The 27,965-nt window shown below is 45.1% G+C and overlaps 1 protein-coding gene across 1 annotated transcript in view; it reads right to left on the reverse strand.

Moving 5' to 3' along the window:
* Nucleotides 1–27,965, reverse strand: part of IGLON5 (IgLON family member 5) — a 342,036-nt gene that overhangs the window by 143,512 nt on the left and 170,559 nt on the right.

Consider the following 27,965-nt stretch of genomic DNA (forward strand, 5'->3'; position numbering starts at 1 on the left):
TATAACATCTGTAAACTCATCTCTGCAACACCTGTAAACTCAGCTCTAGCTTTAAACACAACTCTACTACACCTTTAATTTCAGTTCTTTAAAACCCGTAAACCCAGTTATACTGAATAACATCTGTAAACGGAGCTCTGCTACACCTGTAAACTGAGCTCTGCTACACCTGTAAACTGAGCTCTGCTACACCTGTAAACTCAGCTTTACTACATCTGTAAACTGAACTTGGGAAAATGTGTAAATTCAACTCTGCTACACCTGTAAACACAGAGTTGGAACATTGTATAATCTGTAAACCCAGCTCTACCTGTAAATTAAGCTCAGTTAAGGTGCGTTTACACGGAACGATAATTGGCCCGATCGTACGATTAACGATGTCGAAGTAAACTATTTTTTTTTCATAACGATCAGCGTTTAGACGGTACATTATATCGTACGGAAAATCGTTTTGCGATCCTTAAGCCTATCTCACACATTGGTTAAATCGGCGAACGACTGTTTAAACGGAACGATCTGTGAATTTTTTGCAAACGACGATTGGAGAACATGTTGTAAGATCGAAATGAACGATTTCTCGTTCGTCGTTTGATCGTTCGCTGCGTTTACACATACGATTATCGTTCGAATTTGATCGTTATCACGCAAATTCGCACGATAATCGTTACGTGTAAACGCACCATAACACCTGTTAACTCAGCTTTACCTGTAAACTTAGCTTTGCAACACTTGTAACTCAGTTATACCTGTAAACTCAGCTCTGTAACATTTGTAAACTCAGTATGACCTGTAAAACTTAGATCTAACTCTAAACTCAGCTCTGTAACACCTGTAAACTCAGCTCTATAGCATCTGTAAACTCAGCTCAGCTTGTAAATTCAGCTCAGTAACACCTGTAAAAGCAGAGCTAACTGTAAATCTAGCCTTGTAACATCTGTAAACTGAGCACTACTTGTACACTCAGCTCTGGATTACATTTATAGCCAGCCTTGTAACACTTGTAAACTCAGCTCTGTAATACCTGTAAACTCAGCTCTACTTGTAAACTCAGGTCAGTAACACCTGTAAACTCAGCTCTGTAACACCTCTCAACTTAGCTCTACTTGTAAACCTAGCTCTATAATACCTGTAAAGCCAGTTTTGTTACATTTGTAAACTCAGCTCTGTAACACCTGTAAACTTATCTCTACTTGTAAAGTCAGCTCAGTAATACCTGTAAACGCAGGGCTACCTGTACACTAAGCTCAGTAACAGCTGTAAACGCAGGGCTACCTGTACACTAAGCTCAGTAACAGCTGTAAACGCAGGGCTACCTGTACACTTAGCTCGGTAACACCTGTAAACTCAGCTCTACTTGTAAACTCAGCTCTGTAAAACCTGTAAACTCAGATCTACCTGTAAAACTCAGCTCTGTAACATCTGTAAACTCAGCTTAATAATACCCGTAAAGCCAGCTTTGTAACATCTGTAAAATTCAGTTTTACTTATAAACTCAGCTCTGTAAAATCTATAAACTCAGAGCGGCCTGTAAACTCAGATCTAACTATAAACTAAGCTCTGTATCATATGTAAACTCAGCTCTATAACATCTGTAAACTCATCTCTACTTGTAAATTCTGCTCAGTAACACCTGTAAACTCAGCTCTACCTGTAAAACTAGCCTTGTAACATCTGTAAACTGAGCACTACTTGTAAACACAGCTCTGAAATACATGTAAAGCCAGCCATGTAACACCTGTAAACTCAGCGCTGTAACACATGTAAACTCAGCTCTACTTGTAAACTCATGTCAGAAATACCTGTAAACTCAGCTCCGTAACACCTCTCAACTTAGCTGTACTTGTAAACTCAGCTTTGTAACACCTGTAAAGCCAGCTCTGTTACATTTGTAAACTAAGCTCTGTAACATCTGGAAACCCAGCTCTACTTGTAAACTCAGCTTGTAACACCTGTAAACTCAGTTCTTCCAGTAAAGCCAGCCATGTAACATATGTAAACCGAGCCCTTTAACATCTGTAAACTCACCTCTGTAACATCTGTAAACTGAGCTCTACTTGTAAACTCAGCTCTATAATAACAGTAAACCCAGCTCTAACTGTAAACTTAGCTCTGTAATACCTGTAAAGCCCGCTCTTCTAGATCTGCAAAGCCAGTTCTGTAACATCTGTAAACAGAGTTAGCCTTGTAAACTAAGTTCTGTAAGATCTGTAAACTCAGTTTCTGCAAACTACACCTGTAAACTCATCTTTACTTGTAAAGTCGGTTCTGTAACATGTAGCTGTAAACTTAGCTCTGTAATACCTGTAAAGTCAGCTCTGTAAAGTCTGTAAACTAAACTCCACCTGAAACCTCAGCCATACTTGTAAATGCAGCCCAGTAACATCTTTAAACTGAGCTCTACTTGTAAACTCAGCTCTGTAACACCTGTAAAGTCAGCTCTGTAACATCTGTCAATTCCACTTGACCTGTAAACGCAACTTTGTAACATCTGCAAACTCAGTCCCTGTAAACTGCACCTAACTAAGCTCTGTATTACCTACAGGTAGCTCTACCCGTAAACTCAGCTCTGTAACATCTGTAAACTCAGATGTACCTGTAAACCTAGCTCTTTAATACTTGAAAAGCCAGCGCTACTTGTAAATTCTGATCTGTAACACATGTAAAGCCAGGTGTGTAACATGTGTTAACTCAGTTCGGTATGTAAACTAAGCTATGTAACATCTGTAAACTCAGATCTAACTGTAAACTCAGCTTTGTAACATCTAAAAAATTAGCTCCTGTAAATTACACCTGTAAAGTCAGTTTTACTTGTAAACTCAGCTCCATAGCACCTATAAAGTCAGCTCTACCTGTAAACACCGCACTGTAAGATCTGTAAAGGAAACTCTACCTGTAAACATAGCACTGTACCATCTGTAAACCCAGCTCTACCTGTAAAGCTAGCTCTTTAACTTCTGTAAAAGTACTTGTACTTGTAAATTCAGCTCTCTATCATTTGTAAACTCATTTATACATGTAAATTCAGCTCTGTAGCATCTGTAAACTAAGTTCTATATGTAAACTCAGCTATGTACCACTTGTAAAGCCAGCTATGTAACAACTGTAAACTCAGCTTTACCTGTAAACTCAGCTCTGTAACATCTGTAAACTCAACTCTACTTGTAAATTACACTTGTACACCTATAAAGCCAGCTCTTTAACATATGTAAACTCAGCTCGACCTGTAATCTCAGCTCTATAACATCTGTAAACTCAGCTAGATCTGTAAACTCAGCTCTATAAACGTCTGTAAACTCAGCTCTACCTGTAAACTTAACTTTGTTACACCTGTAGAACCAGCTGTATATAATTTGAAAACTCTGCTAGACCTCTAAAGTCAGCTCTGTATCATCTGTAAACTCAGCTCTACCTGTTAAGGCAGTTTTCAAACATCTGTAAACTCAGTTTCTGTACATTACACATGTAAACTAAGCTCCATAACACCTGTAAAGTAAGCTTTACCTGTTAACACCGCCCTGTAAGATCTGTAAACTAAGCTCTACTTGTAAACAGCAGTGTAACATCTGTAAAGTCAGCTCTACCTGTAAATTCAGCTCTGTAAACTGAGCTCTGTAACACCTGTAAACTCAACTCTGCATGTAAATTCAGCTCTGTAACACTTGTAAACTTGGCTCTACCTGTAATATCAGCTCTATAACACCTGTAAACTCAGCTCTGTAACACCTGTAAACTCATCTAGATCTGTAAACTCAGTTCTATAAACTAAACTCTACCTGTAAACTCATCTCTATTACATCTGTAAACTCCGCTCTACCTGTAAACTTAACTTTGTAACTACCTACTCTGCCTGTAAAGCCAGCTCTATAACATCTGTAAACTCAGCTAGACCTGTAAAGTCAGCTCTGTATCATCTGTAAACTCAGTTCTACTTGTAAACAGAGCTCTGTAACATCTGTAAACCCAGCTCTACCTGTAAAGCCAGTTCTGTAACATCTGTAAACCCAGCTCTACCTGTAAAGCCAGTTCTGTAACATCTGTAATCTCAACTCTGTTACAAGAGTCGCCAATTACCGGACAATGGAGCCGACGAGAAGTGAACATAGCCCCTGGGTCCCACAATGCTTCTGGATGGTTGATCATGTATATGTTCAGGCCTGTTCTGTAGCTAAGCTTACTTGTGATACATTCAGGCCAGTAAAGCTTAGATACATGCAGGGCACTCTCTCCTACCAGATAAATGAGTCATTTGGAGGGAGCGCTCAGTATAGATGAGTCAGTGCTCTGTGTGAGACCAGGCAGCCAGAAGCCATAAACCCCCCCATTAGTTATTGGTTGTGATGTCACAGGGTGAGTGCGGCCAGAGACTGCGGCCACTCCAGTTAGTAAATTCTGCCCTTCTCCCAGACATTGATTCATACACCAGAGTCCATTCCTGAAGAGCTGGCACTCACTGCGCTGCTAATCCTGGTGTCACTGAGATTTGTAGACTGAAGATGGGACATGATGGGGAGGAGTGATGGAGAAGAGTGATGGAGAAGAGTGATGGAGGGGAGTGATGGGGAGAAGTGATGGAGAGGAGTGATGGAGAGGAGTGATGGGGAGAAGTGATGGAGAGGAGTGATGGAGAGGAGTGATGGGGAGGAGTGATGGAGAAAAGTGATGGAGAGGAGTGATGGAGAGGAGTGATGGAGGGGAGTGATGGAGAGGAGTGATGGGGAGGAGTGATGGAGGGGAGTGATGGAGGGGAGTGATGGGGAGAAGTGATGTAGAAAAGTGATGGAGAGGAGTGATGGGGAGGAGTGATGGAGGGGAGTGATGGAGGGGAGTGATGGGGAGGAGTGATGGAGGGGAGTGATGGAGGGGAGTGATGGAGGGGAGTGATGGAGAGCAGTGATGGGGGAGTGATGGAGGGGAGTGATGGAGGGGAGTGATGGAGGGGAGTGATGGAGAGGAGTGATGGAGGGGAGTGATGGAGAGCAGTGATGGGGGGAGTGATGGAGGGGAGTGATGGAGGGGAGTGATGGAGAGCAGTGATGGAGAGCAGTGATGGGGGAGTGATGGAGGGGAGTGATGGAGGGGAGTGATGGAGGGGAGTGATGGGGAGAAGTGATGGGGGGAGTGATGGAGGGGAGTGATGGAGGGGAGTGATGGGGAGAAGTGATGGAGAGGAGTGATGGGGAGGAGTGATGGAGGGGAGTGATGGAGGGGAGTGATGGAGAAAAGTGATGGAGGGGAGTGATGGGGAGGAGTGATGGAGGGGAGTGATGGAGAGGAGTGATGGAGAGGAGTGATGGAGAGGAGTGATGGGGAGAAGTGTGATGGAAGGGAGTGATGGAGAAAAGTGATGGAGAAAAGTGATGGAGGGGAGTGATGGAGAAAAGTGATGGAGAGGAGTGATGGGGAGGAGTGATGGAGAGGAGTGATGGAGAGGAGTGATGGAGAGGAGTGATGGGGAGAAGTGTGATGGAAGGGAGTGATGGAGAAAAGTGATGGGGAGGAGTGATGGGGAGGAGTGATGGAGAAGAGTGATGGGGAGGAGTGATGGGGAGGATAGATGGAGAGGAGTAATGGGGAGGAGTGATGGGGAGAAGTGTGATGGAAGGGAGTGATGGGGAAGAGTGATGGGGAGGAGTGATGGAGAAGAGTGATGGGGCGGAGTGATGGGGAGGAGTAATGGGGAGGAGTGATGGAGAAGAGTAATGGGGAGGAGTGATGGAAAGGAGTGATGGGGAGGAGTGATGGGGAGGAGTGATGGGGGGAGTGATGGAGGGGAGTGATGGAGGGGAGAGATAGAGAAGAGTGATGGAGAGGAGTGATGGAGAGGAGTGATGGGGAGGAGAGATGGAGAAGAGTGATGGGGAGGAGTGATGGAGGGGAGAGATAGAGAAGAGTGATGGAGAGGAGTGATGGGGAGACGTGTGATGGAAGGGAGTGATGGAGAAGAGTGATGGGGAGGAGTGATGGGGCGGAGTGATGGGGAGGATTGATGGAGAGGAGTGATGGAGAAGAGTGATGGAGAAGAGTGATGGAGAGAAGTGATGGAGAAGAGTGATGGAGAAGAGAGATGGAGAGGAGTGATGGAGAAGAGTGATAGAGAAGAGTGATGGAGAGGAGTGATGAGGAGGAGTGATGGAGAAGAGTGATGAGAGGAGTGATGGAGAAGAGTGATGGGGAGGAGTGATGGAGAAGAGTGATGAGAGGAGTGATGGAGAAGAGTGATGGAGAAGAGTGATGGAGAGAAGTTATGGAGAAGAGTGATGGGGAGGAGTGATGGGGAGGATAGATGGAGAGGAGTGATGGGGAGGATAGATGGAGAGGAGTGAGGGAGAAGAGTGATGGAGAAGAGTGATGGAGAAGAGAGATGGAGAGGAGTGATGGAAAAGAGAGATAGAGAGAAGTGATGGAGAGGAGTGGTGGGGAGGAGTGGTGGGGAAAAGTGATGGAGAAGAGTGATGGGGAGGAGTGATGGAGAAGAGTGATGGAAAGGAGTGATGGAGGGGAGAGATAGAGAAGAGTGATGGGGAGGAGTGATGGAGAGGAGTGATGGGAAGGAGTGATGGGGAGAAGTGTGATGGAAGGGAGTGATGGAGAGGAGTGATGGAGAGGAGTGATGGGGAGGAGTGATGGGGAACAGTGATAGAAAGGAGAGATGGAGAAGAGTGATGGAGGGGGGGGGGGGGGGGGGGGGCTGCCCGGGTGATCACTAGAGTGACGGCAGCCGATCGCTGCCATCTAGATTGTTGATGTTTCAACAGGAAAGACAACGATAAGCTGACATCATGCATGACGGCTGATCGTTGTCTTCTATTACAGTGATTTTCAACCAGTGTGCCGTGGCACACTAGTGTGCCGCGACACATGGTCGGGTGTGCCGCGGGGAAAGTTCCCCAAACTATGGTGCCCCTGTGAAACAGGAGAAAACAATGGGGGAGAGAAACCTGGGGATGGGGGAGAAACAGGGGAGAGAAGCAGGGGGGAGAGAAACATGGGGATGGTGGAGAGAAACAACGGAGAGAAGCAGGGGGGAGAGAAGTATGGTGGAGAGAAGCACAGGAGAGAAGCATGGGGGAGAGAAGCACAGGAGAGAAGCAGGGGGGAGAAGTATGGTGGATAGAAGCACAGGAGAGAAGCAGGGGGGAGAAGTATGGTGGAGAGAAGCACAGGAGAGAAGCACAGGGGGGAGAAGAAAACAGGCCCAGGTTTCACACTGAGTGAGTATAAATACATTTAGAATCTATATTATTAACTATATGTATAATATGTACTGTTTTAGTGTAATTTTGTGCCATTTTGGTTGGTGGTGTGCCCCCGGATGTTTTAAGTATAAAAAGTGTGCCGCAGCTCAAAAAAGGTTGAAAATCACTGTTCTATTACACAAGACGATTATCGGCCTCTGAGTTGACATCTCCGGACACTCCTTGCCCGTTCAGTGTCTCCACACTACACACTGTACAGTAACCAGCAGGTGGATCTGCTACAATGTATCAATGTAGGTAACGTATCGGCAGTCAGCATGGACCGGACACCATCCTAATCAGGAAAATTTTATTGCAAAACATGGAAAATCCCTTTAAAGACTTGTTCTAGAAGCGTTAGAGGGAAAAAGTTCTAAAAGCCAATGCTGATGCTCGGCAGGCTGTGGGGAGGGGGGAGAGGAGCTGCAGGGGCTGTGAGGGGGGGAGAGGAGCTGTGGGGGGGTGAGGAGGATCTGCGGGGGCTGTGAGGGGGGGTGAGGAGGATCTGTGGGGGCTGTGAGGGGGGGTGAGGAGGATCTGCGGGGGCTGTGAGGGGGGGTGAGGAGGATCTGCGGGGGCTGTGAGGGGGGTGAGGATGATCTGCGGGGGCTGTGAGGGGGGAGAGGAGCTGCAGGGGCTGTGAGGGGGGGAGAGGAGCTGTGGGGGCTGTGAGGGGGGGTGAGGAGGATCTGCGGGGGCTGTGAGGGGGGTGAGGAGGATCTTCGGGGGCTGTGAGGGGGGGAGAGGAGCTGCAGGGGCTGTGAGGGGGGGGAGAGGATCTCCGGGGGCTGTGAGGGGGGTGAGGAGGATCTGCGGGGGCTGTGAGGGGGGTGAGGAGGATCTGCGGGGGCTGTGAGGGGGGGTGAGGAGGATGTGCGGGGGCTGTGAGGGGGGGTGAGGAGGATGTGCGGGGGCTGTGAGGGGGGTGAGGAGGATCTGCGGGGGCTGTGAGGGGGGGGGGGGTGAGGAGCATCTGCGGGGGCTGTGAGGGGGGTGAGGAGGATGTGCGGGGGCTGTGAGGGGGGTGAGGAGGATGTGCGGGGGCTGTGAGGGGGGTGAGGAGGATCTGCGGGGGCTGTGAGGGGGGTGAGGAGGATGTGCGGGGGCTGTGAGGGGGGTGAGGAGGATCTGCGGGGGCTTCCATGGCAGCACTATGTGTTAGCTGGTGGTGATGTGGTGCCAGGGTTATACTCAGCTGGCAGGAGAGACGCTTTCAACTCCAAGGATTGAGGTGTAGCGGTACTGAAGGCTGAGTGCTGCGGGGCATCTGGGAGTAGCAGAGCTGTGCTGCTGTAGGCTGGGGACTGCAGGGACAGTGCGCGCTCCGCAGGCCAGGCTGGAGGTGCAAAGCTAAATTTATACGTTCCCCGGGCAAAGCGGATTAGCACAGCTGTGATTCCGGGGCTTTGTCCTGCAGGGCAGCGCTGGGGGTTGCTAGTGATTTCTGTCAGTAGTGATGAGATGCAGAGTGATATATAGACTAGGCCAAGCAGGAGATGCAGAGCTGTGTTAGCAGTAGTGTGCATTATCCTGTGCAGGGACAGGGTTATCGATCAGGCGCCAAGACTATATTCCCCCTCTAGTGTAGGGGTGGCAAACTGCAGCCTCCAGCTTCTACAAAACTACAATTCTCATCACGCTTGAACAGCCAAGATATTGATGGGAATTGTAGTTTTGTAACAAGTGACCACTGTTTGATATCTGTTTTTGTTGTCATAGTTAACTCTTTTCTTTTTGTCGCTTTGTCTGTTTTGTTATGTTTGGGTTTTTGTTAAAGGAATTATCCAGCGCTACAAAAACATGGCCACGTTTTGCCCTCTCTTTGTCTCCAGATTGGGTGGGGTTTGGAACTCTGTTCCATTGAAGTAAATGGAGCTTAATTGCAAACCACACCTGAACTGGAGACAACAGTGGGTGGAAAAATGGCCATGTTTTTGTAGCGCTGGATAACCCCTTTAATTGTACTACAGCAGTGATGGGGAACCTTCAGCCCTCCAGCTGTTGCAAAACTACAATTCCCATCATGCCTGGGCAGCCGAAGCTAAAGCTTCGGCTGCCCAGGCATGATGGGAATTGTAGTTTTGCAACAGCTGGAGGGCCAAAGGTTCCCCATCCCTGTACTACAGTCTGATTGACAGACAGGTTGAGTACACAAAGACACTTAAAGTTATTTATTTAAGCAATAGGGGGGCTCTATGGTTGACACACAGGTTGTGGGGGGCAACACTTTACAGGGGGGTGTTATGTACATACAAGTCTAATCAACAGTGCAAACGTCTACATTGTAATATACTCAGCTCCTCCTCCTGTCATGGAAAAATTCTTATTGTTTACAAGTCTGCAACAATTGTATCCATTGTAGAAGACCCAGATAGGTCACAGTCTGCTGTATGTCTTGCAGGAAGTGGCGTATTCTCTCCAGTATGACACACTGCTCTCTGCTGCCACCTCTGTCCATGTCAGGAACTGTCCATAGAAAAACTCCAGACTGGAAAGAATACACCCCTTCCTGCAGGACATACAGCAGCTGATAAGTACTGGAATGCTTGAAATGTTTTAATAGAAGTAAATTACAAATCTCTGTCACTTTCTGGCACCAGTTGATTTGAATTTTCTTTTCTTTTTTTTGTAAACAACTTTGAGCTGTCATATAGAGATTAAGTTGGAGAGCGTGTTAATGGGCGCTGCTCAGATGGGTGGCATTGGTCTACCTGGACAGTGCCAAACTCCATTGCTGATCGGGGGTGTGGGGGGATCTTGTGCACCAGATTAACCCCCCCTGTGTCAGCATGAGTAATGCTGCCCGTTGCCTGTTGCTGGCTGCGTTCTGCGGGCACAGCTTAGGCACAGATCTTGTTTTCTAGGCTGAGGACTGCAGGGCATTGTTTGTACACTGGGATCTGCCAGCAGGATTTACATGCAGAGCTGAGTGTGTGATGGATGCTGCGAGCAGGACTGATGTGCTGCTGACTTGCAGGAATATTGCTTGGCCGGCCAGTATTGATTTGTATTGCTCTGCCTGTAGGCTTAGAATGCAGAGCTGTTCATGTTGGGGGCTGCAGGCCTGGACTGAGGTGGTCCTGAAGGGATCATCTGGGCAGAATTGTGGCCAAACCAAGACTGAGCAGAATATCAATTGAGGTAGCAGAGCTGAATATGTTGTATACATGCTGTCACATATATATATATATATATATATATATATATATATATATATATATATATATATATATATACTGTATACACACCATAGGCCTCAACATTTGTGGTAATACAAAAGGTCTGCTTGCAGTCCTATGTAAAATAGTTCATGGTGACGTGATTACATCTAATAACCCCAACTTATAATCATCTGAGCAATCCAGTTCAAAGCTTGCCGTCGTATTCCTGGCAAACTCAGCTCTGCTATGTCATGTTTTCGGCTGAGCACTGTACAGGGGTTCTGCAGGGCGAGATTAAAGGGCTCCAGCAGTAACAGATTTCCCCGCTGCTGGCTCCCCGCCTCGGTAACTAAACAGTTTAAGCTCCTGATGGGATGGACACTGAATACAGAACGACGCTCGCTACGTGCCAAAAACTGGGTCACCTCCAGCTCACCCATCCCGCGCCCTCCTCCTACTCCGCCGCTCACTCCTCGTCTCCAGAATGCGTCTGGTGATGAGAGCGTCGGCTTCAGAGCTGGCGCAGGAGGAACTGAGCTCATCAAACAGTGTGGTGGAGACACCGAGAAGACGTGAGAAAGATGAGACGGAGAGGAAGAGCGCCCGAGATCAGCCGGGCACGAATCTCTACCCAGAGGCCACCGGGCCGTCCTGTGCTCAAAATAGATGCCATAGAGTAAGTGCCAGGTTAACCCTCCCAGTGCCAGGAGCGAATATACAGCTCTACCGTATCAACGTCAGCCCACTGGACCAATGGGCTGCCACCCTACCTTCCCAGGCTCCAGGATGGCACATATATCAGCAACAATTTTACTGTCTCTACTGTGGAATGTCTCTACAAGTCAATATCTGCAATAAATTTACAGTTGTTATAGATGTGTTGTGTGTTCTATTCCTGTGATCAGAACAATGGACAATAAAATAAAATAAAAATAAGACAAGGTGAACGAGGTTGTAGACGGTCACAAGATTCCATGCTGATAGTTTTTTGTTTTTCCCATACACAGCCCCCTGGAACATAAAATAATTCTTCCTGCAGTCGCCTCTAGAGGGAGCTCAGGAGCTTACTGTATACAGATTGCTTATGAATTCTGTATACTCCTCTGTATAGTGAACTCCCTTCAGTGGTGAAGCTTGGACTTTAATCATTCAATAAATGAAGGAGAACGTTAGACTGAAAAAGTCGCCTTTAGATGCTGACGTATCACCTGCCACTTGTGTAGGCAACGCAGAACACTGCACAATAGCCATGTGTATAGTCACAGGCTGTTCTCATAGATTTTGGCGGAGTAGTTCCTTAGCTCCATTCTCCCTGATTCTTCTGCACATTGTCCCGATCCCCGTAGTCGTCTCTTTTCTGTAGACATTGAGCCCCGTCATGTTTTATTGTGCGTTCGCCGCCTTCTTCTATCTTCTTCTATCTTTTATCTTTGTCCTGAGATTAGAATGTGAACACAAACATTTAGCAGCACCTTTGCGCTGCGCGGCCGCCGCGTCTCCGCTCCTATCGCCGGTGCGGCCTTGGTGCGGGAATGTCTTTATAGTGAAGCATAATACACTTTGTTCAGCTCCAGACAAAGCTTTTCTACCTCATCCCCTGACAATTGCCGTCTCAGCGGTGGCCTCTCTACTGTAGCATGCCATCTCCAAAAGTGCTGCTGATCCGCTGGGACAAGTCACGCACCCCGAGGACTTATCCTATTACACATTCCTGCAGTCTCTACTGTCACTCACTCTCAGGCTTTATATCCAATGTATCCATATCAATGATGAAAAAAACTTAAAGGGGGACTCAAATGTTATAAAACTAAAACTTAAAGGGGTAATCCTAAGACTTAAAGTTATAACTGGATGATCATGGGCGGTCTGAGTACTGGGACCTCAGTGATAAGGAGAATGGGGTCTCTTGTTTAAGCCCCAAGGCTTATTCTCTACATTTCAGAGAGCAGGGCCAGTACACAGTACACTTTAGTAGATGGCATTTGGGGGGAGAAGGGGGTTATTGATGCACTAGGATTTCAAGGTGCTATGCCAGCTGAAAGGAAAACGGCAACTGCATCACAGCAAGGAAGGGGCTGTATCACAAAAGCAGCCCAGGTATAAGCAATCTGCTGCTGCTCGTGCTTATGATGAGAAGCTAAAGGGAGGGAGAAAGGGGTTTACAGCAAGAAATGGGTTGTATCGCAAAAGCAGCCCAGGTCTAAGTACTCAATTGACAATGATGATATTGATGATGAGAAGCTAAAGGGAAGGGGGAAAGGGAATACAAAGAAGGATTTACATAAAAAAGAAGCCTTGTAAGCATGTAAATTGTTTAGCAGAGAGCCTGGACAAGCTCAACCCTGTGCCCAGATCCTGTGTTCTGTCCTGGTCTCTCTGCTGCTAGAGACCGAATCCCCCTAACAACAGGCAGTGGACAGCAGTTTGCAGATAACTGAGACCTCAAGTGTGTGAGACTTCAGAGCTTATTTTCTGGGTGTAAGGAGCAAATTTTGGCTGTACAGTCATGTGTAGCCACAATAGTCACTGTATAGCCACAATATTCACTGTGTAGCCACAGTAGCCACCGTGTAGCTATAATAGTCAGAGTGCAGCCACAATAGTTACAGTGTTATGAAAATAGTCACATCTAGCCATGATAGTCAACTGTGTAGCCACAATAGTCACTGTATAGCCACAATAGTCACTGTATAGCCACAATAGTCACTGTATAGCCACAATAGCCATGGTACAGCCACAAAAGTCACTGTGTAGCTATAATAGCCACAATAGTCACAGTGTAGCCACAATAGTCACTGTATAGCCATAATAGTCACCATATAGCCACAATAGTCACTGTATAGCCATAATAGTCACCGTATAGCTACAATAGTTACTGTATAGCCATAATAGTCACCGTATAGCCACAATAGTTACTGTATAGCCATAATAGTCACCGCATAGCCACATTAACCACTGTGTAGCTACAATAGTCACCATATAGCCACAATAGTCACCGTATAGCCACAATATTCACTGTGTAGCCAGAATAGTCACCGCATAGCCATAATAGTCACCGTATAGCCACAATAGTCACCATATAGCCACAATAGTCACCGCATAGCCATAATAGTCACGTATAGCCACAATAGTCACCATATAGCCACAATAGTCACTGCGTAGCAACAATAGTCACTGCATAGCCATAATAGTCACTGTATAGCCACAATAGCCATGGTATAGCCACAATAGTCACTGTGCAGCTACAGTAGCCACCGTATAGCCACAATAGTCACTGTATAGCCATAATAGCCATGGTATAGCCACAATAGTCACTGTATAGCCACAATAGTCACTGTGCAGCTACAGTAGCCACCGTATAGCCACAATAGTCACTGTATAGCCATAATAGCCATGGTATAGCCACAATAGTCACTGTATAGCTACAATAGTCACTGTGCAGCTACAGTAGCCACAATAGTCACTGTGCAGCTACAGTAGCCACCGTATAGCCACAATAGTCACCGCACAGTCACAGTAGTCACTCTGTAGCCAAACTTTTAATAGTTTTATGCAAGTTGCGGTAACTATACTGAAGTGCCATCTCCAGCATAAAAAGTTTCCCCTTCCCGTGCGGCACATCTGATATCATCCGCCACAACTCCTTATATTTCAATCACTTTCCCACTCGCAGATAGATAGCGCTCACTGTTATTCTTCCGGCCGAGCCCCCAATCCAGTTATTGAATCTGCACTTGTCATATACAGAAGTCTGAGCTTCCAGACAAATCATTCTGTGTTTGCTCTCCTCAATTCCATTCTGCCAGTGTTTGCTCAGCTTATGGCGGCTGCTGTGGTGGTGGTGGCGGGGGGAGGGGCTAATCCCAGTGGGGAGGCAATTAACACTTTCATGGCACTACGAGGCGATGTTCTGGAATTGCTAAGATCAAGCGACTACGAAGAAAGAGTCCTGCTAGGATGGAGGGACCATGTAGTATATCTTGTATCTTGTACATATCTTCACAGTATGGAGGCTATGTGTATTCACAGTATGGAGGCTATGTGTATTCACAGTATGGAGGCTATGTGTATTCACAGTATGGAGGCTATGTGTATTCGCAGTATGGAGGCTATATGTATTCACAGTATGGAGGCTATATTTATTTACAGTATAGAGGCTATATTAACAATATGGAGGCTATATTTCTTCACAGTATAAGGCTCAGTTATTTGCGGCCCCATGCAGGATCCCGACCGGAGCGTATACGATGTGTGTACGCTCTGGCCGGGATCCCATAAAACTATAGGTATTGTTCACCCACACAAAGTATGGCCGTTGTTGCCGATGGCAACAACGGCCGTACTTTTGCGTAGTGTGAACATAGCCTAAAGGGGAAATTCCTTTAAAGTATGGAGGCTATATTTCTTCACAGTATTAAGGCTATATTTATTTACAGTACAGAGACTAAATTAACAATATGGAGGCTATATTTCTTCACAGTATAGAGGCTATATTTCTTCACAGTATAGAGGCTATATTTCTTTACAGAATAGAGGCTATATTTCTTCACAGTGTAGAGTCTATATTTCTTCACAGTATGGAGGTTATATTTCTTCACAGTATGGAGGTTATATTTCTTCACAGTATGGAGGTTATGATTTTTCACAGTATGGAGGCTATATTTCCTCACAGAGTAGAGGTCCTGTTATAGCTGTGTATGCAGTGAGACCTGTGTTAGAATATGGAGAGATCATCCTCATTATTCTGTCCTTAGAAAATGATTTGATTTACTTATAATAAGGATCAGCTCTCCCCTCATTGCTTTGATATTTTTCTAACTATTCTGTGCAGTAGGTGGCGCTGTTTCTCTGCCTTCTCTAGGTTGCATTCTATATATATGTATATAGTTCCAGTATTTGCAATGGTAATGATGTGTATTTGTGTTGTAGGCGTTCATGAGTCGATCATGAGCCAATACAGGTGAATTGGTGACTCTAAGGGAATAGTCAGCTAATCTTTCCTCCATTGTATTCCTTGGCTGGCTAATCAATGGGTTGGGTATCATGGTCTGATTTACTCCGATCATTAATTTCACAGTCAATTTCCATCTAGATCCGTAGCTCACAATTATTCTTTCCTTAAAGGGACAGTGCCTCTTTTTTTTTTTTTTTTTTATCATGAATAGGGAGAAGCTGCCTCAGAAATGCCAGGAGCCCATTATACTGCAGTTGTAGGAATACTACATGGTAATGGGAAGCCCTCATACCCCATTGCTTTATGTGTAACATCTGAAATGTAAAATCCTGCGCCAGACAAATGGCGATGTGAGCCCGGCGGTGTAGCTTTAAGATCTGTATTCATTTAGCATTGCTGTCAGAAATCCCTTGTCTTGTTTCCTCCTCGCATGCATCAGAATGACAGACATGGCAAACCTAGGGAGAGGCTGGAATCACCAGCACGCAAGAGTGGACTGTCAATCCAATGTGCAGTGCATTATGGGGAGAGAAATTCATCACCTTGGAGGTGATTGGCATCGCACCCTTGACACATCTCGTGTGACACCCCGCACTTACACCTATCACCTTGTTAGATATCCCCAGACTCCTATTTTAACCCCTTTCCTTCCAGTTCATTAAGCTCAGGTCATGTACACACTATGTGTAGCGGAGCTGGATTTGTCACTGAATTGTTTATGTTTTACTGGGTTAAAACAGATGCTGTAGGAATAGCTGAAGGCCTATGGAGAAAACACCAATAGTGCATTGTGAGGACGTGTGGTGCACGCTCGGCTCTGCTATACTGTATGATAATGAATATAATGCTAGAATAACGGTGGAGACTGACACAGGGGAAGAAGAAGTGCAGAGTGCGTGGGAGATCTGATCTATAACCATATATCTGCCATTCAGGATCTATAGAAAGCTGAGTAACTCTCCTATGGGCTGAACTGGTGGTTATTAGTCCCCTTTTTCCTATTAGGGATCCCGATGTTCAGTTTAGATTCTGAACACGAACATAAAAAAATGATGGTGATCGATTCGGTTCAACAAATAACGAATGTACAGTAGAAGCGTACGTTTAGGTGCGTACCGATTATCAGGTGCAAAGCGTAAAATACGTAATAACGGAGCAATTATGCGGTATGTAGCATTAGTGTCTCTTTTATTCGCCTGTACGTATATACGCAATTACGCCCATGCATGTATCACACAATATGCGTGAGGAATGCTAGGCCACAGCGTACGGTCAGCTCAGCAAGTCACGATGTTCCAGCGAACCTCCCCTTTAGGCTTTGGAGAACTCAAACACATTGTGAAGATGATAGACAGGATGCTGGATTCTGTCCCCCTCCCTACACTGACAATTTCACAACGTTCTAAGCCCTACTCGGTCAGCTCTCCCTCCCTACACTGACAATTACACCACGTTCTAAGCCCTGCTTGGTCAGCTCTCCCTCCCTACACTGACAATTTCATAAAGTTCTAAGCCCTACTCGGTCACCTCTCCCTACACTGACAAATACACAACGTTCTAAGCCCTACTCGGTCAGCTCTCCCTCCCTACACTGACAATTACACCACGTTCTAAGCCCTGCTTGGCCCTACACTGACAATTTCACAAAGTTCTAAGCCCTACTCGGTAAGCTCTCCCTCCCTACACTAACTACCACTGTGAATATTGCTGCCTAATTAAATTCAGATGCTGTCCCTGCTCGTGTCACTCTCCCTACTGAACACACAAGAATCAGGAAAGACTGTGAGAAAATTTGCCTCAGCGCTGCGTTTTTATAGCATGTATGTAACGTACGTAATGATGCTTATTGTACAGCCAATGACAGTGATGCCAGTAGTGAACATGGCTACTACATTACCTGATGTGCCCTTCCTTCCCCACACCTTTATTGGCTCTTTCAATTTGGTGGCAGGAAACTTGTGCAGTTGTTTACATTGCGAGATAAACATTCGCATGTTCGAATATGTTAAAAAATGGTCGATATAACCATTCCAATCATCAAACTAATTGTTCACGATCAGCAAACATAAACAAATAGTTCCATGCTTGTTCAAACATACAAACATGTTGGCTCATCACTATTCCCTATATAGAAGTATTATATAGATTTCTGCGTTCCTCCATGCTGTTTTATATCCTCTGCTTATAGAGTCTGTCCAGGTTCCTTATACAGTGTAATGTGACCATCAGCTGTAGAGTCTTGTATGTAATCTGGTGCGGTTGGTTAGATTCTCAGAATGGCGGCATTACTGTATGAATTCCATGAGCGCGCCGCTCAAGCGTTTACACCAAAGCCATCATGGCGCTTTTACATAATGATATTTACGTTTAAGAACCGCCGTGGGTTGTGCGCAGAGACGTCTCTGATCCAGAAAGTTACACATTAGCACAAGACGCCTTTGTGTTACTCTTTACTGTATATCCTTTACTGTAGATCTCCAGGTGTTCTCTATTCCACTCTATTATTGGGATTCTAACGTGAGGATTGTGGTATCAGCGAGCGATCAGCCATTCAGAGAATGAAGGATTTCTGTACCTTCCTATGTTATAGGGATCTAGATGAGTAAGGGTGGTATTACACGGGCTGAGCAGGGCCCGATAATACCTGTAAACGAGTGCCGATCTGCCAGATCGTCGCTCGTTTACTGGGCCTATTACACAGCCCGATAATCGTTTAACAAGAGCTGCAAGGACATCGTTACCGATGTCCTTGCAGCCCTTGCTAAACTGGCATACATTACCCATTCACATTCCAGGGCTGCTCCTGCTGTCCGCTTCTCCCCGGGTCCCGTGCGCGCTCTAACTTCACAGCGGTCTGTCAGCTGATAGGCCGCTCAGCCAATCACAGGCCGGGACTGCCGCGGCCTGTGATTGGCTGAGTGGCCTATCAGCTGACAGGCCGCTGTGAAGCTAGAACGCGCGCGGGACCCTGGGAGAAGCGGACGGCAGGAGCAGCCCTGGAATGTGGATGGGTAATGTATATAGTTAGTCGCCGCCTGTGCACTGCTATTACACGTAGCGGTGCGCAGTCGGCGTCCGACAAAAATAGGTTCTAACGTATTTCAATGATCAGCCGATGATCGCTGTAATCGGCTGATCGTTGCATTTATTATATGGAGCGATAATCAGCCGAATCGGGCCAATTCGGCCGATTATCGTTTCGTGTAATAGTACCCTAATTAATACATAACCACAACATCATCATCAACAACAGCAATATCTACAGCAGCAGCAACAAAATCTAAAACAACAGCATTTACAGCAACAGCAACATCTACAGCAACCACAACATCCACAGCAACCGCAACATCTACAGCAGCCGCAACAACATCTACAGCAGCAGCAACATCACCAGCAACATCTACAGCAGCAGCAACATCTACAGCAACATCTACAGCAGCAGCATCTAAAAAAACAGCATTTATAGCAACAGCAACGTCTACAGCAGCAGCAACATCTACAGCAGCAACAACAACATCTACAGCAGCAGTAACATCTACAACATACACAGTAGCAGCAAAATCTACAGCAACAGCATCTAAAATAACAGCATTTTCAGCAACACCTACAACAACATCTACAAAAACAGCAACATCTACAGCAGCAGCAACATCTACAGCAGCAACATCTACAGCAACAGCAGCCTCTACAGAAGCAGCAACATCTACAGCAACAGCAACAGCAGTGTAGGGAATAGTATTAATAATAACATCCAGTAATGAGACATTGAATAATACAGTAATTGTAATATTACTAATTATCCTCCTCATCGTCATCATCATCACCACCATCACAACTACCATCATCATGGTCGTCATCACAACCACCGTCATCATCATCACCACCACCATCACAACCACCATCATGGTCGTCATCACAACCAAGGTCATCATCATCACCACAATCACAACTGCCATCATAATCAAAATCATGATGTCATAGAAATATAACACATGGTGTCATATACTTAATGATGTCATTTTATTATATTACTCTCATATATTACACAGCTAGGTCATCCACAGGGATGTCGTTCTAGACCCCAAATATCCAAGTTATTAGGAGGTAACATTGCAGGACATTACATATGCAGGGAAGTATATCTAGTGGTTTTTCTATGTCTCTGATCCCACATTGGCCTCAGCTGGTATATATAATGGATTATGTAAAGGCTGTGAGGTGCCAGAGCTATAAATAGGAGGAAATTGCAGTGTGAATATCCCATTATAACCATGTTATAGCATCTATAGGGTGACAGGACCACTCCTACTCTCATCACACACACACCTGTCCTATAGGGGGTCTGGATAGAGAGATAGATAGATAGATAGATAGATAGATAGATAGATAGATAGATAGGAGATAGATAGATAGATAAATAGATAGATAGATAGATAGATAGATAGGAGATAGATAGATAGATAGATAGATAGATAGATAGATAGATAGATAGATAGGAGATAGATAGAAGAGAGATAGATAGATAGGAGATAGATAGATAGATAGGAGATAGATAGATAGATAGATAGATAGATGATAGATAGATAGATAGATAGATAGATAGATAGATAGATAGATAGGAGATAGATAGATAGATAGAAGAGAGATAGATAGATAGGAGATAGGTAGATAGATAGATAGATAGATAGGAGATAGATAGATAGATAGATAGATAGATAGATAGATAGATAGGAGATAGATAGATAGGAGATAGATAGATAGATAGATAGATAGATAGATAGATAGATAGATAGGGTCAATTTACACAGAAAGATTATCTGCCAAAGATTTGAAGCCAAAGCCAGGAATGGATTTGGAAAGAGTTGGAATCTCAGGCTTTTCTTTGTGACCTGATCTCTGTTTATAGTCTGTTCCTGGCTTTGGCTTCAAATCTTTGGCAGATAATCTTTCTGTGTAAATGGTCCCATAGATCGATTTTTTTATTTTATACACTTTTTTTCCCCTATGGGAATAAATCAGCCAGTGTACGCAGAGTTGTTGGTGTATGTGGCTGCGTCCCCCTCCCTTGCAGCTAGTGGGCGGTAGCGAGCACTCTGCTCCTAGACATATTTGTGTCTGGATTTGTCTAATTAGAGGAATATTTCAGGAGCAGATTGAGAGCCGGAGCAGCAGACGTTGTCTCCGATATTTATATCTATAATGTGATACAATATGCATTTGTGGAGCTCGGCATCTCCTCGCAGCGGTGGGCTCCAACAATTAGATTTCCCATAGGTCCCATATCAGTCCGACTCTGTGCAGACTAATAACTCATATCGCCTGCAAAAAGGAACATGGAGCTAGTGAGTCAGCAGAGGAAATTACCATGAGCAGGCCCATCACACAGCGTCACACTCCATACACTGTACTCTTCTATCATGGCCATGCTGGGGGTTGTAGTCTTCCATCTATAGAGTGTAATACCGCTCACGTCCAGAGCTCAGATCATGTTGGGGGTTGTAGTGTTTTGTGTACAGAGTAGGATATAATAGTGTAATGGTCATATCTAGTGGTCAGGTCATATTTGGGGTTGTAGTGTATGTATAGAGTATAATAGAGTTGTAGTATAATCGTATACAGTGATTAGGATTGAACTTGGGACATGTTGGGGGTTGTAGTTCTATGAGATTATCGCTCAGCCTATGTTGGGGGTTGTAGTTCTATTAGATTATCGCTCAGCCTATGTTGGGGGTTGTAGTTCTATTCGATTATCGCTCAGCCTATGTTGGGGGTTGTAATCATATTAGATTTAGCTCAGGACATGTTGGGGGTTGTAGTTCTATTAGGACTGTGCTTAGGACATGTTGGGGGTTGTAGTTATATCAGGACTGTGCTCAGCCTATGTTGGGGGTTGTAGTTCTGTTTGGACTGTGCTCAGCCTATGTTGGGGGTTGTAGTTCTGTTTGGACTGTGCTCAGCCTATGTTGGGGGTTGTAGTTATATTAGGATATCACTCAGCCTATGTTGGGGGTTGTAGTTCTGTTTGGATTGTGCTCAGCCTATGGTGGGGGTTGTAGTTCTGTTTGGACTGCACTCAGCCTATGTTGGGGGTTGTAGTTCTGTTTGGGTTGCGCTCAGCCTATGTTGGGGGTTGTAGTTATATTAGGATATCACTCAGCCTATGTTGGGGGTTGTAGTTCTGTTTGGGTTGCGCTCAGCCTATGTTGGGGGTTGTAGTTCTGTTTGGGTTGCGCTCAGCCTATGTTGGGGGTTGTAGTTCTGTTGTAGCCTATGTTGTGGCTGGGGTTGTTTCAGGTCTTCCGGATTATTCTTCCCCTATGAAGCCTCTTCTGAATTGCCTCTGAATGTAATCGCCATCTAAATAATTTTATTTTTTTCCCCCAGACATAAAATGATTTTAACAAACAGAAAGTGCCATATAAATGGCCGAGTCCTCGCCGCCGCTCAGCCGCCATACTTATTTACCAGTTACCGCGCTTTCCCCCGGGCCGCGCTTATCTCATTTGATTACATCCAAACCATTTACCTTTTGTTTTTTTCTCCTACTTATCTTTTTGATTGTCATTGGGAAAAAAAATTGTTTCCATTTTCCCCCCACGCCGGTAATTGCCCCTCCCAATCACACCGAATGGAAATGGAAAAAAACAACTAAAAAAACAAAACAGCGGCAGCCTGGAAATGCTCGGTAATGATCGACGCCGACCTGCCGAAGGAATTATCACCGGGGGTGAGGCTCCAGAGGTGGCGGGGGCGCTCTTAACCCCTTCCTTCCCGCTCACCCTTATGTCTTCACTCTACGCCCCATTGGTTAATGGGATAAGAAGAAGACGTGGCGGCCCAAGTGTAAGCGGCGTAAAACGTTTAGAAGCTTTTAGGAATAAACAGCTAACATCTGTGTGCAACAAAACGGTGGGGTTCCCCTACCTATAAGCGGAGCAACAGCAGGCTCCCATCCAGCGGAAGACGTTTATATTCCTCCACCTTGTGAGCCTGGGGGACGGGAAAGGAACATCTGCTCCCATCTCGCGTCCCGTCAGCCGTGTAAGGTGGGCGTGCAGGTGTCTCTATGGGAAGGTACAGAGAAGATGGATCCTCGCAAGGCCGGAAGGGAGGGGTCTCCCCAGGGGGTCTTACCGGGTGAACCCTCTTATTTAATCAGATCTGAGAAAAGTCTTGAAAGACCCCTGAGATTTCCCACTGAGAAAAATCTGCTTTGTGTCACCAGATAAAGAATAGGTTAAACAGCGGGGGATAATAAAGGAAATTGCCGGCTGATGGATACATCCTTGGATATAGCTCAGAGCCGCAGGGCCTCTGCTTAGAATAGGCAGTAATTTGGTGGGGGTCTTACCTATTAGCTCAATGATGGGCCATGGTGCTCACCGGCATCCCTATCACTCTTTATTGAGCACAGCGCCACACATTTTTAGTGGCTGTGCCTGGTATTGCAGTCTACTTGATCACCTGAGATGCTATAAGCTGCAGTACTAGGCACAACCACTATAAACTACTGCATTTTTCCTGGTAAACAATAAAGGTTCTTTTCCCCAGAACTGCATTAGTTTATATAATTGGAAGACGTCTTACTCCTCCGCCAGTTGATGTGTCATGACACTGCCATCCCCTTCACTGTTTACCAAACACAACCCTGTGCATATTGTAGTCCCATTAGTTGATAGGACTGAGCTGCTACAGGTTGCAATACCAGAAACAACCACTATGAACTGGCTGGCACTGTCCCTGGTAAACAAAGAAAAAGGTTCAGTGTCTTCAGTCATGTGACCAGTGGGGGGCTGGGTTGACACTGATGAGTTATTGATGACCTATCCTAAGGAGAGCAAATACCCTTAAAGTATAACAGCACACTGCAAATGCTAAGACATGTGATTCATAATTCATCAATTATTGTGGACTGCGTACCATATACGATATATGTAAAAGTAAAGTTCTTCCTGTACATTAGTGTTGGTGTTCTAATATTACAGTCCTGGAAACCCCATTTAAAGAAACGCTCTGATAAAATAACTATTGAATATCAACATACTATGCCTAGTGCAGAACCTTAGGGGCGGGGCTTGTTACAACTGTTCTCTCATTGGTGTTCTTTGAATCCTTCAGACAAGCTCCTCCCCTGAGGTTCTATAATAGGCCTAACATAGTGCTCTCCAGTGCATGGAGTGTTTCTTATAAATAGTTTTTCATATAGTTAGATATAGACTCAAAAACTACTGCCATAGATTGCACAGTTGGCAATTTTGGCTGCATTTTATACAAACATATAAATTCGCTTCTTTGCGTCCTTTCAAGTTTGTACCTTAAACGCCTCCTGGTTCACAAAGAGAATACAGAAACTACAGACATCACTCAGACTGTAATTCTATATAAGGCTGGGTTCCCACAGTTTTTTTATGCAATAAAGTTTTTTTTTTTAATTGGATGCATAGTCACTCACAAATTCTTTTATTTTTTAAAAAAAAATTCTTAATTTTTTTTTTTTTTGCAAAAACAGATAAAGAAAACATACTATGAACCCAGCCTAACAATACAGATCTATATGCTGTTTAGGGTTATGAATAGAATTCCAGAACTACCGTGACCCTTCCATAGGGGGCGCTATAGGCCAGAGGGAAGGCAGATCTATATGTATACGGAATCATTATATCTGGCAGACAAGTGATTTTTAGACTGGGGAAATCTCATCCAGAAGATTATAGCTCTATCAAGACATTTCATATTAAAACACTAATACAACATCATGTCTCCGGGAGCTCAAGACGGATTTGTTCTGTGGCTTTAAAGAGTTTATGATTGAAGTGAGCCGGTGACGTCTTGCCTAAATTATTGATTCATTTCTTACTGTAATCCGGGGAATAAAAGCCGGTTCACATCATATTTAGAGGAGTGCTGAAGGATTTGGCATTCTTGTTGTGATTGGTGTCAATGGAGGAGGAATACAACTACTCCCAGCATTGCCTGAGGATTAGGAGCTGCGGCTCGGGATCCATTGTGTTCCTCTATAACGTGTTGTATGAGATCCGGAGAAAGGGTAATAATACTCCTGAGATCTCGTAGATGGAAGCGAGGGCCACGGGTAAACAGAAAATACTATGAAATAAGAGATTTATGGGGGGGTGTTCTCGTTGTTGCCCATAGCAACTAATCCCAGCTCAGCTTTCATTTCTCATACCGCTCTGGTAAAATGAAAGCTGAGCTGTGATTGGTTGCTATGGGCAACAGTGAGAATCTTATTCTAAAACAGCGCCATATATCTCCCCCATTGCTTGTGCTCCTTGTTAGGGCCCTTATTACACGGCCCGATATCAAGAAGCAAGTAAGGTCCGGCCTTGCTCCTCGTTTCCCGCTTGCTGTCTGTGTTATTACACGCGCTGACACCGATCGGGGAGGAGTGGGGGAAGCCGCCATCTGGGTGGCCCATAGAAGATAGCGGCAGTCTGCTGCTGCCACTCCTGTCACACGGCGCAGCGGCCAGCAGACCGCCACTATCATCGTTTTTATCCAACATGTTGAAAGATAATGATCAGCCGACATCGTGTATGCCGTCTGATTGTTGCCTTTTAAAATTACCTTTACAGCAAGCGATTATCAGCCGTTTCGGCTAAATGCGGCCGATAATCGCTTGGTGTAATATGGCCTATACCACTTCGCCGAGGTATCCCGAAGGGGCAATACCTCAGGGCTCGGCGTAACTGTTCCTCCCCAATTGCGTTTGAACAAGAAGCAGATACGCTGTATAAGCGTTTCCGCGATCGTGGTTACCCTAACCATGTACTCAAAACGGCCTACAAGGAGGCCAAGCAACGAGATAGACGGACGTTACTGGTACCTAGGGACACACCAACAGAGGGACTGTCTAAAACGAGAATCATAGGGACCTATGACTCATCAGCGACCGAGATCAGGGACATACTCAATCGCTTTTGGCCAATCCTTAAATCTGACCCTGTGGTTTCCCAACTAGTGGATGACAGACCGGCTGTCACCTACAGACGGGGTAGAAATTTAGGCGATCGTTTGGTGCATAGTCACTATTCCCCTCCATCTACGCACATGTGGCTGAGACAGGCCCGAATGGAGGGTACCTATAAATGTGGGGCCTGTAAGGCCTGTAAGTATATTCTGCAGGTTCGTTCTTTCCATGGGGCAGATGGGAAGCATTACACGAATCGAGAGTTCGCTAATTGCAAGACCTCTGGGGTCATATACTTGGCAAGCTGCCCTTGCCCCCTTCAGTATGTCGGCAAAACGAAGCGGGAACTACGCAGACGTATACTAGAACATATGGGAGACATCTCCCACAGTCGAGATAAACCTCTTGCTAAACACATGCGATTGGTCCACCGAGTTGACCCATGGACGGTCAAGTTCCAGGTGATTGAGGTACTACGACCCTCACCCAGGGGGGGTGATCTGGATAAACGCCTTCTCCAAAAGGAGGCCCAGTGGATTTACAGACTTGGGACTGTGAGTCCAAGGGGCCTCAATGAAGCACTTGTGTTTTCATCATTCATTGGTTAAAAATGCCCTTATTGTGTGCTCTTGGTGACTGTTTTTTGGTTATTGACATCATATTATGTATCTTTAGTGGCTTTATCAGCCCAGGAATGTAACCCCATATAATTGTATTTATACCATATGTTCTCGCTACCCATCACATTATTCTATATGTGGGTGAATGGTGTATGTTGGGCTGTGACTGTTTTCTCTTTATATTTCATTCATCATGAATTACTAGTTATACTTTAGTTCATATATATTTTTTTTTTTTTTATATATTTTTTTTTTTTTTTTTTTTTTTTTCTGTAAGTTGTGGGCTATTAACATAACTTGCCTTTGCCCTTATATATACTATGAGGTATTTGCATTGGTAAATATCCTCATACACATCATCAGTGGCATCTCTGACACTTTCGGCGTCCTATGGAAGCTTCTGTAGGCTGGTAAGTGGCGCTTGTGCGCCCTCTATACAAGCAGAGGCTATTTAACATTTAGTCAGGACTGTAGCGGAGTCACGTGACCGCATCTGGGTCACGTGACCGCATCTACCTAGTCATGTGACCACATCTAGGTCACATGACCGCACCAACACACTAGCCTTTACCCGGAAGTAATACCACTATCACTGGTATATATGGGTCACGTGACCGCATCAACCTAGTCATGTGACCACATCTAGGTCACATGACCGCACCAACACACTAGCCTTTACCCGGAAGTAATACCACTATCACTGGTATATAAGCCTGGCCTGCCTCTGATTCAGTGTCACCCTCTCATCGTGGGGTGAACATGGACCTTCGCAGGCAGCACAACTTCAGTCCATCTGTATAGCTAAGTACAACTATTTGCTATATTCATCCGTTTATTTATTTGGGGTTATTCTTTTGTTCTCCTTTGTTATCTCCTTAATTGCTGTCACCATATTGAGTACGAATCATTTACCACTATATTGTGTTGTACCATTCCTAAGAGGTCCATGTATTTGTTATGATGAAAGGATATCCCTCACAGCAGGAATTGGTTTAAGCACATCCTTTTAGAGTGCTATATGTGTTCCCTGATGAATCCATCCACAATTGGGATGGCTGAAACGCGTCGGAACGAACACAGCTTTTGATATAGGCGCTGTGTAGGAACAAGCACAGCTTATATATAATAGGTACTGTGTATATAATATGATATTTCTTGCTGGTTGTTTTTAAGGTGGTTTTGAGTATACACCGTTTTTTCACTCTTTTCTGTCTTCTGTGCTTCTTGTTTCCTACTGGGCACGTGCAATAAGGAAGGGACTGTCACCGTGGTTGGGGCCACCCTGTTAAGGAGGTGGGTTCCCCAAAAGGCAGGGCAAGAGGTTATTAGGGCAGAGAGCAGGGCGCACCACTACTCTCCTCTCCTTTTCTCCCTGACTCTTTAATTGTATCCTAGGTGTTTTGACACCGGGCCATTAGTCCCTAAGTATTAGCATCCCTTTGGGAACGTGGGATATCTCCCCTATGTCTACATTTGCCCTGTAGGTTACCTCACTGTATATAGAGCACATTAGTGTATGTCTTTTTGTTGTTAGTGTGGACCTTTTTGCTACAATTTTTAATGAATTATTAAAAGTTAAGTATTAGTTAGTCCTAAGTGGTCCCCATACGCCGGTGATTTTTCACACGGCGCAGCGGCCAGCAGACCCAGACCGCCACTATCATCGTTTTTATCCAACATGTTGAAAGATAATGATCAGCCGACATCGTGTATGCCGTCTGATTGTTGCCTTTTAAAATTACCTTTACAGCAAGCGATTATCAGCCGTTTCGGCTAAATGCGGCCGATAATCGCTTGGTGTAATATGGCCTATACAGTATGGACGGATGCACGGAACATAATTACAGTTATTCACATAATCTACTATACAAACGGTCATAATAAGAACGAACGATAGAAGAGATTTATCAAACATGGTGTAAAGTGAAACTGGCTCAGTTGCCCCTAGCAACCAATCAGATTCCACCTTTCATTTTCCAAAGAGTCTGTGAGGAAGGTGGAATCTGATTGGTTGCTAGGGGCAACTGAGACAGTTTCACTTTACACCATGTTTGATAAATCTCTCCT

This window comes from Dendropsophus ebraccatus, chromosome 12, assembly GCF_027789765.1.
Source record: "Dendropsophus ebraccatus isolate aDenEbr1 chromosome 12, aDenEbr1.pat, whole genome shotgun sequence".
In the NCBI taxonomy this organism is placed as follows: Eukaryota; Metazoa; Chordata; class Amphibia; order Anura; family Hylidae; genus Dendropsophus; species Dendropsophus ebraccatus.